Raw genomic sequence first — 14634 nt, 5'->3', positions numbered from 1 at the left:
AAGAAAAGAATTATTGTATTAGAATATTGTATAGAAGTCTTGTATTGTACTGTTCCCCATCAAGACTAGGAAACCTGACCAAGTTTGTAATCCAGTGCTCCACATCATGCAAAGAAAAGCCTGTGGACCACACTGAGGATTCAGGTCCCAAGTCTGCTGCGTACCATATGCAGACAGTTCGGTAAGGACGCAACTTTCCTAACCGGCTAATCTTGAAGTCTCAATAGTGCAAATAACATCTCAGTAACCAAAGCGGAGGAGAGATCTCAAAAGAGTTGGGAAAAGATGCACGTTTTTTATACAAGCAGAAGACTTTGACTAAGAAGAGTGATTCTCGTTCTAAGACACTGACACTGACATTAACATAATCATACTGCCCCGCAGATTTTTAGCTGTAGATTTATCATGACATGACTCATTGTGCATGCTTTCACTTTTCCTTTTAATTCTATGAATTGAACAGGGATTGGACATCTAGAAATACAATACCTCGTAAAGTGTCTTCAATTGACATTTTCACTTAATATTTCCATGCTTTTGTCAAAGCTAGAGTCTGAACAGGGCGGCATGTTTTTTCTCATTGATTTCAAACAGTGTCCACTGAAGCATTCAATTTTGCCAGAGGAAAATTCCTAGGGAAAGAAAGAAGGAAATAAGAACATATTAATCTGAACCATGTATGTTGAGCTAAGAAGGGAATTCTCCCTCCTTTAGGCAAGTTTATTCTGTAAGTCTCATGACTTGATAGTGGTGCAACTCATGGCAGGTAAGCCTTGAACCACTTCGGCACCAAGAAGTAGCCCTCAGAAAAAAAACCCAGCCAACCAGCTTTCAAAGCTAAAGCTCCTCTCCGCCACACCTTTCTTGTGGACAACTTGAGCTTAATAGCCTTTGAAAAAATTATTGCGGCAAAACCTTTCAGATAAACTTAGTGTTTCATGAAAAAACCCCCACCTTTTATTTCAACATTGGTTCAGAGAAGCAGCCAAGCTTGACCTTGCATGTCCTGGGATTAAAATCTAGTTAGGAGAGTTTTTCTCCTCTTTCCGTTCCATTTGTGACCTCATTTGGAGGGATATTAAAAGATTTCCTTCAGGAGGATGGCATTTATCCACAGGAAGCCAAAGGGAACTCAAGATACACTTCTTTTATTACCATTGATCTTGTTCACATTGGTATTTCTGCAAGGAGGATGAGTACTATCACTTCTACTATGTGAGGAAAGCTGTGATGACCATGAGAGGTGGCTTGTTCAATTTACAACCCAAGGTTTCATTAGGAATACCCCAAACTACATCTCACACTGAAAAAGGCAGAAAAACGACCAGATTCTTCTACTTCTTGACACTAACTTTACCAAGAGGTACTTCCATTAGTAGTTGATGGAGATGGTGACAGAAGCGTGAAGAATGTCACTACAGGAGGGCAGTGATGCATGCGTAAGGCCCATGCAGGGCCATGCAATGAGAGCTGTGGCCACCTGCTGCTGAGGGGTCAGCCCTGAGCCACAGAGCTGGGCAATCCTGTAACTGTCTGACGGTCTTCTCCTCAGTCAACCTTGAACAAGTCATCCCCACCGTTCACCTGACAACTTCTCATGATAAGACAGACCTTTTGCACGAGGAGGATTTCCATCACCTTTCCTTCATCGCTCGTTTTAAGGAGCACCTCCCTTCCAGCAGTCCTCTGGGCTGGTGGAGCAAGGCCTCATGAGACGCCTCCCGTAACTGGCTTTTGAATTGGGGCATCTGAGATGAAACCCCTGAAGACATTTTCTGCTTCTCAGATCCAGCACAGATGGATGTAACAAGACCTAAAGCTTAACAAGAGGCAGTCGGATATGTCAGAGTCACCCTTAACATTTTTCCTCTCAAAGGTTTAAGAAAGAAATCATAACAGAAAGCCTTTCAACTATTTTTCAATTTGACAGAGCCCTAGGTTTATTTGAAGAAGGCAGGGCTTTGTGCACACTCACACACAGGAGCATGTAAAGACTTAAACCAATACGTTCAGCGTTCATCACTGAGACAACTAGAAAAAAAAAGCCTAGACCAAGAAATAATGATGTTCTCTTACCTGCAAACACACTCAATAGTATTCCTACAGCTGGTATGACTATGGCTTTTCTATCATCCTATAAAATCTGTAGGCACGCCTGGGAACTCCCTAGAATGTTAGGTGACGTGATTAAAGGCTAATCTGCACAAACAAAAAGCAGCGAAGCACTGGCGGGCAGAGGCACCCCGGTAACTCAGCGCGGGGGGAACAGCCGGGCCCCACTCCTCACAAGGCCATGGGTCAGCCCAAGGCCTGGCTCCAGGGTGAGGGACCCCCCAGGGGCGTGGGCAGGAGAGGCCTCAGGGGTCACCTCACCTTGTAACAGGTTCTGGGTGTTCACTTCCAGCAAAAGCTGGAAGTTATAGTCATTTCTGCCCTGTTTTCATGAGAACTCTATTTCAGGAATATGACAATCAGCAAGTAAAGGAAGAGGTCATGTGTCAGCGGGGATGAACTTTTGGGGAGAGTTTAATCTGTGTTAGTTGTGGTGTAAGTTGTGAAAAATCACGACCACTAAATACTACAACTGTACTTTGACATAGAATGTTTATTTTCCATAAAAATCTGAAATTGAGCATCACATAAAATATTGCAATAAATATTACATAATATAATTAACAGACATTGAACTGAAGTCTACATGCAGTGCTTGCGCAGTATTTTGCTTCTGTTTCTGTCTGCCCATTTTATATTTTATTATTGCCTATGACATTATTCATCTACTCATTTATGCGTTCTAAAAGCAGAATCAGTATGATGATCTAAAGGAGTGAAATATTCAGCTAAGGTAAGATACTGGTGGCTTAGGCAAAAATAATTTGAATCGGTGAGAAGTGTAAAATAAAAATTTGCATGTGTGAGCACTGGAAGTAATATGAGCAGATGCAGCGCAGCTTACACAATGCACATAACTATTGTGGCTCTGTCTTATGAAGAGGTAAATTCTATCACATTAAGACTAATTTGATTATCTTGTGTTTTTAGAACAAATTATCTTGTGTTTTTAGAACAAATAGTGCATCCTGGCTTTTGTTGAAATGATTGCAGGAGTATACTTGACATTTACTTTCTGTATTGTAGTTTTATTTCACAGAATCACAGAATCACTACGGTTGGAAAAGACCTGTAAGATCATCAAGTCCAACCTGGAAAAAAAAAAAAAAAAAAAAAAAAAGCCAACCACCACACAACAACAACAAGCCACAACACACCAAAAACCAACCCACCCAACACCACACAGCACCATGTCCATCAAGCTACATGCCACAATGCCACATCCACACATATGCTTTATAAACGTATTTCACCGGAAACCACATTCTTGTATAGCTCTCTTGTCCAAGGAATATCGGAATGTGCAGGCTGATGCATGAAGTACAGAGGTTCAGCTATAATTTCTGGATTAAATCCTTCATTCACCAGATGCATTTTCTGATGCTTGAAAGTTGCAGTGATTTGCATAACATCCTAACAAAGAAGTAATTCAAGTAAAATGCAATGTTCCATTTCAGCCTGTGTCAGTGAAAATTGGATGCAATTACTGAGTAAAATGAATCATACCATTTTACTATGGAATGTCTTCAGTTAGACAGAATGATCTGATTCACAGGTACAGTGAAATCTCAGTCTAAATGCAGCATTTATTTCTTACTCATTTCTCTATCAAAGCCACATGCGAGCTTGGAAGTTTCTGTTTCAAAATAAGAATGTTCTTTAACTTTCATTGGTGCAGCTGATCACAAAATCTCTAGTTCATGGGACACTTGGCGATGCTCTGCAGAGAGCTGGCTGATTTTATGGTACTGGCTCTCCTCTCATTTCCAGCTGTTAAACTTCATTTAAGACATTAAATACAAATACGCTAAACGCCTTCCTGTGTTATTTTTCTGTGTAAGCATTTGCTGTACAGCAGTGACTCAAATGCCAATTCATGAACAAGTTGGTCTACACACGATAGTCAGTGTACGAGAGCAGAAGTGGTATATAAAATAATCTCATTTAAAAGGTGGCTTACATTAAGGGAAAAGCTCAAAACACACTGTTTTCAAGCACTGTTATTACTTGTACGGTGTTTTCAATGTAGCCAACATTTTCTTTCACTTCTCTTGCTGAAACAGGCCACTTTTCAGTTCTTGTTTTTCCGTCTTGATCTGTAATATGATCTGTAACATGCCTGATTTCCTCTTCACACTGCTACTCCATTTCCACAGCTCCCAGATCATTTAGTCTTTGGCTTCTGAGCTGAGACTGCTAATAAGTTTGCCAGCTCCTTCTCTCTTTTGGCAGCACTTAGGACAGGATCCACGCTTAGACCACCAAGTCATTTCACACAGGCACCGAATAGCTGCCAGATGGTAATAATGTTCAGTCATTACCAGGTGGGATTGCTTCAAACTGAATAGCTAGCATGAATTTGTCTTGGTAATTATTTAAAAAGTTGTAATGATAAGATTAAAAGTTCAATAAAGACAGGTACTAAATATTTTAAATGTGTGTTATGAATACAGATTGCTGAGATTTTCTGTTTAAATGATCCCTTGATGTTATTTTAATAAAGTCAGATTTTTCTACAAGGAAAGATGAGTTTTGGAAAAAAAAAAAAAAAACAAAACCAAAAAACCCCTAAAAACCTCAAACCAAACCAGAGCACAAATAATGCAAAACTGAAATCACTCCCTGCATGCTCTTAGAAACCTCTTCCTAATATCCTTCTGCAAACAAGAAATAAAGCTAGCAAAAGTCAAGTGAAAAACCTACTATCTCAGAGCCTCGGAGTACACTGGTTCTATGCATCATTGTCCCTGGGCCCCTGCTCTTCTTCTAGAGTCAAGTCAGGGAGGTTGAGAAGAACAACTCTCAGCCTGTCTGGTTTTCACAAAATCAGTCAACCATGGTTGCAAGTTATATTAGAAAGAGCCTACGTATGGACTGCTGAAAAATTTTCAAGATTGATTTGATCTTAAATCCAATTTTGCATGAGAATTTCATATTTTTGTTTGTCACTCTTGATTAGGATGAACTCTTTCTCAAGACACATCTGGTTTTTTCAGAAGGGACTGAATTATCTGTCCACTCAGAAAATTGTGAGTTCAGCATTCATCCTATTATCCTCCCCTAAGATGTTTTTTAAAGTAACGATATGTTTTTTTGTAATTTTGAGGGTTTTTTCTAAGATTGTTTTTATCTGCTTTAATAAGAATTTACACATGTGTAGATGTTCATCAGTTAGTACTGATAGTATCTTTGGTAGTAAGCTAGCTAAAAAAAGCTTTAGTCAGAGAACACATAAATGCAAACAGGTTTAATCGCTTCCACATATATAGACCCTAGAGCTCCATATAGATTTTCTCCATCTAATGGAACCATAAAGACAAGTCTGTTCCAAAGGTTTTTCCGAGAAGAGGGCACTGCTGTCCTGAGGCACCGTAGATAACCTATGCTAACTGCATTTGAAGATACATTTACTTAGTACAGTAACCTATTAGTGAAAAAATAGCTTTCCTCAATTCTTTAAACTATCTAAAAATTACACTTCTCTCTAAATGTATACTCTCTCTGTGTGCTTTCTCCGTTAGGTTCCCATCTTGTTCGCAGTCAAATTTGTGCCTTTCAGGCAATTTGTCAGTATTTAGGGAGAGGCAAAACTGCCGAATGCCTCTCGGCATCCCCTAACAGCACAAAACAGTCTGCTCAAACTTTCAGAAGATGTAATGTGGGGCCCTTTCCTGCTCTCTGCAGATGATACTCTCCTGACCTGTTGCAGAAGGTCATCCTGTGGGGAGTACACGAGGGGTGTATTCCTTGCACTTTTAAGGTGCCTTTTCCTATCCCTTTTGTGTTTTGGTTAGGCAGCAGCAGTCTTGGGATCAGTTGCTGTAGCCCAGCATGCCTGCCCATGCTGTTCCCTAAGAAACAAAGCACTGAAATGGCTTTTAAAACAGTCCAGGTGTATACTTAGCATACCAAAAACCAGCATCTGGGCAAGACTCTAAGGACAGGACAGGAGGACATACCTGAAAAAACACCTGGTTGCTAGCTCTCTACAAATAACCCCCCTTATCAGAATCCAAAGGGGAGGCTCCGTCGTTCTTCCTTTCCTTCCCTTTAATATAAAGAATCCAATTCTGTAGGTGTTACTCAAATATGTGACTCAAAAAGCTCCAACACAGATTTAGTTGACCTTCTTCTGAAGGTTAGTTAAAGCTTCCGCAATGCATTTGTCCCTTCTGACACTAAAAATCAAGCCTGACTGCCGAGATGCCTATGTGAATGCCCTTTTAGACTTTTGGTACAGGATACAAATATGATTCTAAGTTAAACCTGCAGAACATACGCAGTGGTATGAGCAATACGCAGACCTCAAGTCATGTTATGGTGGATCTATGTAACGATTGGCATCTGTTCTAAGCTTCAAAAACTAGGCATGTATCTTAGATATTGTTTGCAGACCGTAGAAGGTGATAAAAATGAGAAAATGACACAAGTCTATTGGTAGATATAATATTTGAGTTACTCACCAAACGGAGATACTTGCCAAACAACAGAATGTTACAGCATTCTCAAGTTAATGAAAATTCACTAGAAGGCAAAGATTGCCTAATTCAGTGCATCCACTGATGCCGAGAAGCACTCATGTGGTACAAGGGAAGAGTGAGCTTCAGAATATGCTGAGAAACTGCATCACACTGAGTAAATGCTAAGCAGGCAGATAGAGCTCTTAGATGAGTGATGATAGCGGCTTTTGGGAAACCTGTCAATGGGAGAAAAGCAAATAATTATAAATGTACTGCTTGCATTAATAATTTTGCTGCAAACAGAATTATGTTTGGAAGGTAGAGGGAGAATTGTCTTTTCTTCTGAGTCTTTGTCTGTCCCGTCCTTTAGTCTTTACCTCATGAGTACATCTCCTTAGTCTCTCAGCTTCTTTAGTCTTTCTGCCTGCAAGGCTATTAAATCCTCTCATCTGCTGTGTCTGTGGGAGAAAGTCCATACCCTTCACAGGCGAGTGCAGACCGACCGCGCACACAGTGTTCCCTCGCCACAAAGCGAGAATGGGAAAGCTTCTGAAGAGCCGCTGTGCTGCTCGGCTGCTATTTGCAATAGGAAAAACTTTTACAAAGTTGATTGGCTTGACAAGAGGAAGGATTCCCCTTTGCTTCCCAGGGAAGTAAGGTGAAGCTTCATTATTCAGGTCAGTCTCAGAGGAACACTTTTCTCCCAAGGCCCAAGCACTTGTACTGCCCATATTTCTTTTTAGTATAGACCTGTGAAATTCTGTCACTATGGAATCTGAGCAGCTGTTAGAGACTGACTTTATTGGCCTTATGTTTAAGAAATAAAGTTCAGCCATGGAATAGCTATGTGAAAGGTCACTAACTGGAATTACGCCCTTGTTATGCCAAGACAAAAATGGTTTAAAGTGTACTATGCTTTTAACTAAATGAATTTCTCCCTATCTTGGCTTAAAAATTCAAGTTCTGTCTTTTTGTGCGCCTGTTTTGTTGCTAAATTTATACCAGCTAAATTTTCAGAGAGCTGCAGTTGTACTTTGTTAGCACACATCCTCACCTGTACTTCCCGATGTGAAGATACATGAAGCAGTGTTTCTTGTGTTACTGAAAACTTTACGGTGAGATGGAACGGGGTGATCTGGCACCTTGTCTAATTTGTCTGGCGTAGTGTGAAGATGCTGGAAAGGAGAGCTAGTGCTCATCAGCCAGACAGCAACATTATTTTCCAAGAGATGAAAAAGAAAGTCTTTCTCTGTTGATCCCAATCAATCTGCCAAGTTAAAGAATTTATATGCTTATTATTAAAATAAGAACAACTACAGACCCGATAAGCTGCATTGGAATGATAGACACTACTGCTGCGTACAGTGAACCTGCGTACAGCAGAACTAACCCATCTATTCGACAGTGGAAAAAAAAAATCATGGTTTAATGTCCCTCTATTTATCTTGTGGATTTAATTGTAGTAAGTAAAACTCCCTGTTCTAAAACAGACAAAAGACTAAAGCAGGCTACATGAAAGAGTTTTGGTCTTCAGAGTTGTTTCAGGATTAATTTAGGTTCACCCTTTTCACACTTGAATGTGCACAGGAAGGCCCACCAATTCCTTGTTTCAGAATTGTTTGAGCGAGGTACTGTCTATGGGGCAGAAACATTAAATACAAGCTAAAGAGAGGAGATGAAAGGAAAAACGTAGGATATATAGATGGAGAAGAAAAGGAGGGAATATTAGGAAAGAGTGACTCCTAAGAAAGAGTATGTGTCTCTCTGAGTGAGACTACAGGCATACAGTCAGCTGCAGTCCAGAAGCCATACTGCCATGACCTCCCCTATGCCTGGAATGACAAGCTTGATACCTGCTTTTGGCTGCAGTAACCTGGCGGTACCACCTCGCTTGCTTCTGATTACTGGACTTCAGGATTCTCCAAAACATTCACAAAGGCTACGTGCCCAGGAATTTATAACACACTCCATAAGAAGGAGCTGCTCAGGACAGTGAAGCATTTTCTTAAATCTAGACAAACTCAAGGCACGCTGGAGAAAATAATTATTCATACACTGATGAATAACTTGGGATTTAGCTGTAAATGCATACAACTCAGTTGTTCCCCATCTTACCCAGTGCATGCTTAATTGGCAGTCTCAGCAAAGCCTTTGTATTCTTCTTACAGTATCGACTAACGGTGAAGTTTTGGCATGGTTTGGTTTGGGGTTTTTTTGCCAAGGCCCTCTGTCAAAGTAAGAGGTAACTGCTTGCAATGTGACTGTGTTACTTCTCCTTTGCGTTCTTTTCACCAGGTTTCACAAAGGGGCATTTTGCTGCACGTATATCCAGATTTGTATCTCTGCGTGGTCAGAAATAAACTTACTTGTTCCAATGAGTCGGTAGACTCTGGTGTATTTTCCCTGAAGGCAGGGAGGCAGGGGAAGTCCTGGAGAGAGAAAGAACACATGAAGCATTCAGTCAGTTAAAGAGCAGGTAAGACTCTCCAGAAATGTTCTGCAGTCCTAGGGAAATGTAAACAGCCCTGTGTGTGTTGGCCCCGACGTCAAGTTCATGTCCTACTTCTCTGAGGTACCTGAGATGTCCCTGAGATACCTGAGGTACATAGCCTTTAGGTAATTGCCCATGTAGTTAGTATTACAACGAGCCTAGAAGTGCGTACAAGACCAAGGATCTCTCATGCAGACTTTGAATAGTGATCCATCAGGCTGCCCAAATGTCCACTGTGGGAAAAAAAAATTTTCAGGATAGAGCTAGCCTTTTAATAGCCTTTTAATAGCCTTCGTGTTTTGAACAGGTGCTACATAACCTCTGCTCTGAAATTTGGAAAATTTGCAAATTGCAAGTTGCAAAATTTGCAAAATTGCAATTGAATTCAAGAAAATTGGTCACCAAACTCCCTGGCTTTGGTTTGTCGGGGTTTTTTGGTGCTATAGAGTCAGAAAGTGGGGAAACCCGGAGTTTTGTTTACTTACTCTCTCTGCTTTGCTCCTCTTTGTTTCTTTTCAGCTTTTCCTCTGCAGTCACAAGGATCAAAAACATTTCCTCGTAATGAAAACTGAGATTCTTAAGCATCTCTGGGTGTTCAGAGCCTGAGCTTGAAGTAAAACACAAAAGGCTAAGACAGTAGTCAACGGCATTGAAATGCACAATTAACTATCTTCCAGTATTTAGGCAACCACAGCACTAATGACAAACAGGAAGGCTTTCCAAACACAGTGAGCCCAAACATTCACTAAGAATTCAAGTGAAGGTTCTGTTTTCCAAGTCATCTGCCAGCTTTTTCAGTTACACAACATGCTACCCTTGCTAAAAGCAATCTAATCAGCAGGCAGCAAAAGTTCCGTTTTGAAGCTCACCCTACTGTCTCGTTAATAGGAATAGGTTAAGAAGTTTATCTGATTGAGGCAGAGAGGCACAGAAGACAGCTTCAGAGAAGTGTAAGGCAAGCAAAGAAAGGAAATAATCTAATCTGACTTCAGCTACATACAGTGGACGTTGTTCTGTGTAAGTACTGAGAAATTACCTATAAAAGACATGAGAACATTATAATTTAGCTAAGTGTATAACCAGTGCTTTTTCCAGCATCTGAATGATAAGTAAACAGATATTTTCTTACCAACTTTTTGATTTTGTACTTTGATTAGTGTCCTGTATTCGGTTAGATCCTTTCTGCCCCTGTGCATCACTCATAGGAAGGTTGCGTGGGTAATCTGAACATACTCAGTTTATCCAAGCAGATGCTCTCCTGAAGCTCCACACCCGTAGTGTTTCACTGGTGACTGCATGCCCACACATACAGCTGAAGCCTCCTTTCTGTCTCCTGGATGTCCCAGGTCTCCTGTTCTGTAGTTCCTCAGCTTTGCAGCTATCTTCAAGCATCTGACTGAAAGGGAATCGGACGTTGCACCTTAGAACGCAGTGTGTTTGCTGACTGTATGGAGAGTGAATTGTTAAAAGCAAAAGCAGTCAATTACGCTCTGTTAGTTTATGTGCTTAAAAGGACCATAAGCAGCAAGGCAGAGCGTTGTACCAAAGGAAAGGACTACTCTGTTGAAACGACTGTTTCAGTGTAATGGAAGAAGTGTAGTGATGTTGCTGTGTACTCCTAACTCCAATACATTCAGTATACAGCAAATGTTTCCATAGCATTTCTCTCACATTGTCGTATGTTCTCTGCAGTAGGTACAAAGGCCTCATTAGGTTGAAGAGTATTTTCTGACAAACACATTTTTTAAGCTTAGTCATACAAACCTCGGAGGACAGTCTTGTTACAGACTGTAAATGCTGAAAAAGGACACTATACTATATGCCTCTGGCTGCCTAATGGGTTGAAGAAGTAGGCAATACTACATGAATACAGGAAGGCATATACACTGTTGGCTAACAACTTAAATCACACGGACTAAGCCTTTCATTTCTAAAAGTCAAAATCACAAGCTGAACAGCTTTTGAAAAAGGTTGCTAAATACACATGGGTGTGCTGCATTCCTGTTTGTGTACTATTTAATTTTTCATAAGAAGGATCTTCTATCACTGTATGAATGTTCTCTGAGGCATAATGATGGTGTTCGGATTTTAGAAAAGCTGTAGGCCATTACTTTTTTCCCTACAATTCATTTTACTGAATAATTAAGAGATTACATTATGTCACCTGATTAGAATATATTAATTAAGCTTAGAGACTTTGTTCCGTTCACATACTAAATATTTCATTTCATTTGCTGTGTTTGGAGGACATAATTCTGGGCCGGTCGTATGGTACATTGGCACATTATGGAAGGATTGGACTCTCACCCTGACTGGAGGAAAAGATTAAAGAAGCTGTAAAGGAGACCACATGACTATGGAGTAGGTTGTCTGAAAGCATGAATGGCCTGTCAGAGAGCAAGAAAAACAGGAAGCTAATGGCTAGGAGGGAGGGTCAGGCAGAGGAACGGTTTGGTTTATTTCTAATAATGGAAGTAGAGATGTGTGATTTTGCTGTTGCTGTTCCCTTGTGAAGAATGTATTTTAAAGGTGGGTTTTTCTGTCCTTGAAGGCAAGGACAACACTGGGAAGTACACACAAAGTGAGGTCAAGAAGACTGAACAGTCTCAGCTGAAATAAAAACGACAGGATCAGCAGAAGAGAGAGAAAACATTTATCCTAGAGCGTAATATGGTTACGGGTCTTTCCTAGCAGTCCTAGATTTCAGTCCATTTACTTAGTAGCAGAAACTGCACCTGTGTCATACATCCTGGTATGTGTCCTGAGGAACTCCCTGTTCCTACTTGGTGATGCTAATATACAGGATTTCATTTAGTCGGTATGTTAGAACATTTGTTTTATGTCTTGGTACACATACCAACTAATGAGCCCTCACGGGTTCATATGGAGTTATGGAAGTATTGCCAACCTGTATGAAAGATGGGAAAAGAGGAGTAGAAAGGTTGAATAAATTGCCCAGTATTACCTAATACGCCAGTAAGAGGGCCAAAATTGCAGCTCAACATGCTGTACTCTGCTCCAAGCAGCGCTACCTTGGGACCACCACTTTAAAAGAGTTCTGAAGTAACCATAAATTTGTATGTGAAAATACTGAGCTGAAGGAAATCACCACTAACAAAGGGAATCTGAGTCTCCCTGTAGTCAGTGGAGTTGTAGCTACCTAAGCCAATAAATAGAAACAGCAATGAGATGATGCTAAAGCATCTGCCCAGGCTGTTCTCTTGCTGATGGATGATTGTTTCTGCTGGTACATTGGAGAGTTTCAGATCTGAGTCCTTTATTACACTAATTAATTCCACATATTTTTGGTGCTTATGCATTTGATATTTAAACAAGACTATCGCTTTCCCCTCTTTTTTATCCAGCATATGTGTATGTCTCTAGGAAGTGCTTGCAGCTTGGAATGGCTCTGATTTCCTGTTTTTGAGCAAAAGCATGAAGCAGTAGAAAGTCAGTAGTAAGTCAAACACAGTACAGAACTTACCTTCTCCTATCACCGCTGCTTTTGCTGCACGTGTATTAACGCAGTGCAGGAGAGATCTAGGGTGGATGCTGAAGCTGAGAAAAGCCACCACACAGCCCAGCTTGGCCAGCCCGAAGCAGACGTAGATGAGGTCAGGTCCATTACCCATCAGCAGGGCCACTGTGTCGCCTTTTTTCAGATTCCCAGAGTGTAGGAAGACCTGCGCTACACTGCTGATCCTCCTGTCCGCATCCTGGTAGGTGTTCACCTTCCCTTCGGAGATGAGGAACAGCTTGTGGGGAATCTTTCCCACTCTCTGCATGAACAGGTCAATTATGGAGAGAATTCCACTGCTTGCCCACTTCTTTGCTCTTGCTTTTAAGCTCTTGCGCCTCAAGAAGTAGATCAGATCTTCCCAGAAAGATGGGAAAAAGGTCTTCAGAGACACAAGCAGCAACACTAGTCCTCCAGCAACTGTCAAAAGCCACGTGCATAGCCACGTGCAAAGTGACAGCCCCGTGCAAGCCCATATTATTTCCTGGGGGGGGGGGGGGAATAATAGATTAGCTATTTCAGAGGTATAAAAGACATTACTATAATTAATAATGAGTTTTAAGACAGAGACTGGGAGTTAATAAGCTAATTACAATTCCACCATTTAATTTGAGAACTTTTAAAAATACCATATTGGAGTTCACCAGAATACAAAGGCCCAGAACAATATAAAAAAGAAAAAGGGAGTAAAGAGTGAAAAAGATTGTGCAGTTTGTCAGGGCAGAGGAGTTCATCCAGAGTAAAGAATGTGGCCAGGGTGACAGTAGAATGAAAAAGACACTGGCAATTAAAAACAAGTTGGAAGTTTAGAAATGTAAAAAGGATCCAAAAACCAAATGAAAGAAAACGAATTCAGGAAGCAATTTGACACATTTTTTTTTTTTTAAAACTTGGAGTCATAATTTTGTCTAGATTGTTTTTGTACCCTGGCAAATCCCCAAAAAGTTGGAAACAAACAGTTAATTCGTATGGTATCGTATGTGTATTATGGATGTATGCTAAGTATTGTGCATCTGTAAGATGCGCCCAACATGCTCTTCTTCGCTGCCTGCGTTGTTTTTGTGGTCCCATGGAATTTGAGACCATCATCTAATCCTCCACAGGTTTGAGCAGTCTGATGAACATGCACACGTTTCAGGCAATACACTGTGTACCTTCTCAGGTAGCCAGGTTTCACCTCAGGATTTTCTGGCATTTGCAATACATGGTGATTCATAACTTTGCATTATTTATCATTTTTTCAGTATTTAGAACAGCACCCTGAAGTCTCAAACAACATCATGCACAAGCACGTACTAAGATTTGGAAAAAAACCTTTCTAGCGTCAGTGTTATTAACTTTGTTAGCGTATTTCAGGCAACCAGTAATTGCCATCTCTTGAAACGGTCATCGAGGAGGACTTATGAAGATCACACAAGATCCCTACAATCTGATGTGCGTAATATCGACCGGTCTCCTTTTTGAAGTTTCAGCCATGATTACTACAAATACTTGAAACACCTTGTGTGACAATCTAGGATTCAGGAACACTTGAGCAGTCTGGGAGCCTTTTCTAAATGATGTGGCCTCCACTCTGCAGTTTAGAAATATTTTACTGACAAGCTGGACTTTTGGTATGTTCATCAAGATTGCTTACATTTTTAACAACATTCCGTGACTATACTAACTTGTGGACTTTTTTGCCGCAGGCAGGGTCTTGTATGTACCATAAAGCATAGGTAAAGTTGTGTGGGTAAAAGAGCAGGTAAGACTCTCCAGAAATGTTCTGCAGTCCCAGGGAAATGTAAACAGCCCTGTGTGTGTTGGCCCCGACGTCAAGTTCATGTCCTACTTCTCTGAGGTACCTGAGATGTCCCTGAGATACCTGAGGTACATAGCCTTTAGGTAATTGCCCATGTAGTTAGTATTACAACGAGCCTAGAAGTGCGTACAAGACCAAGGATCTCTCATGCAGACTTTGAATAGTGATCCATCAGGCTGCCCAAATGTCCACTGTGGGAAAAAAAAATTTTCAGGATAGAGCTAGCCTTTTAATAGCCTTTTAATAGCCTTCG

Source organism: Gavia stellata, unplaced genomic scaffold, assembly GCF_030936135.1.
Source record: "Gavia stellata isolate bGavSte3 unplaced genomic scaffold, bGavSte3.hap2 HAP2_SCAFFOLD_56, whole genome shotgun sequence".
NCBI classification, from domain to species: domain Eukaryota; kingdom Metazoa; phylum Chordata; class Aves; order Gaviiformes; family Gaviidae; genus Gavia; species Gavia stellata.
Note: the sequence above shows the minus strand (reverse complement) of the source record.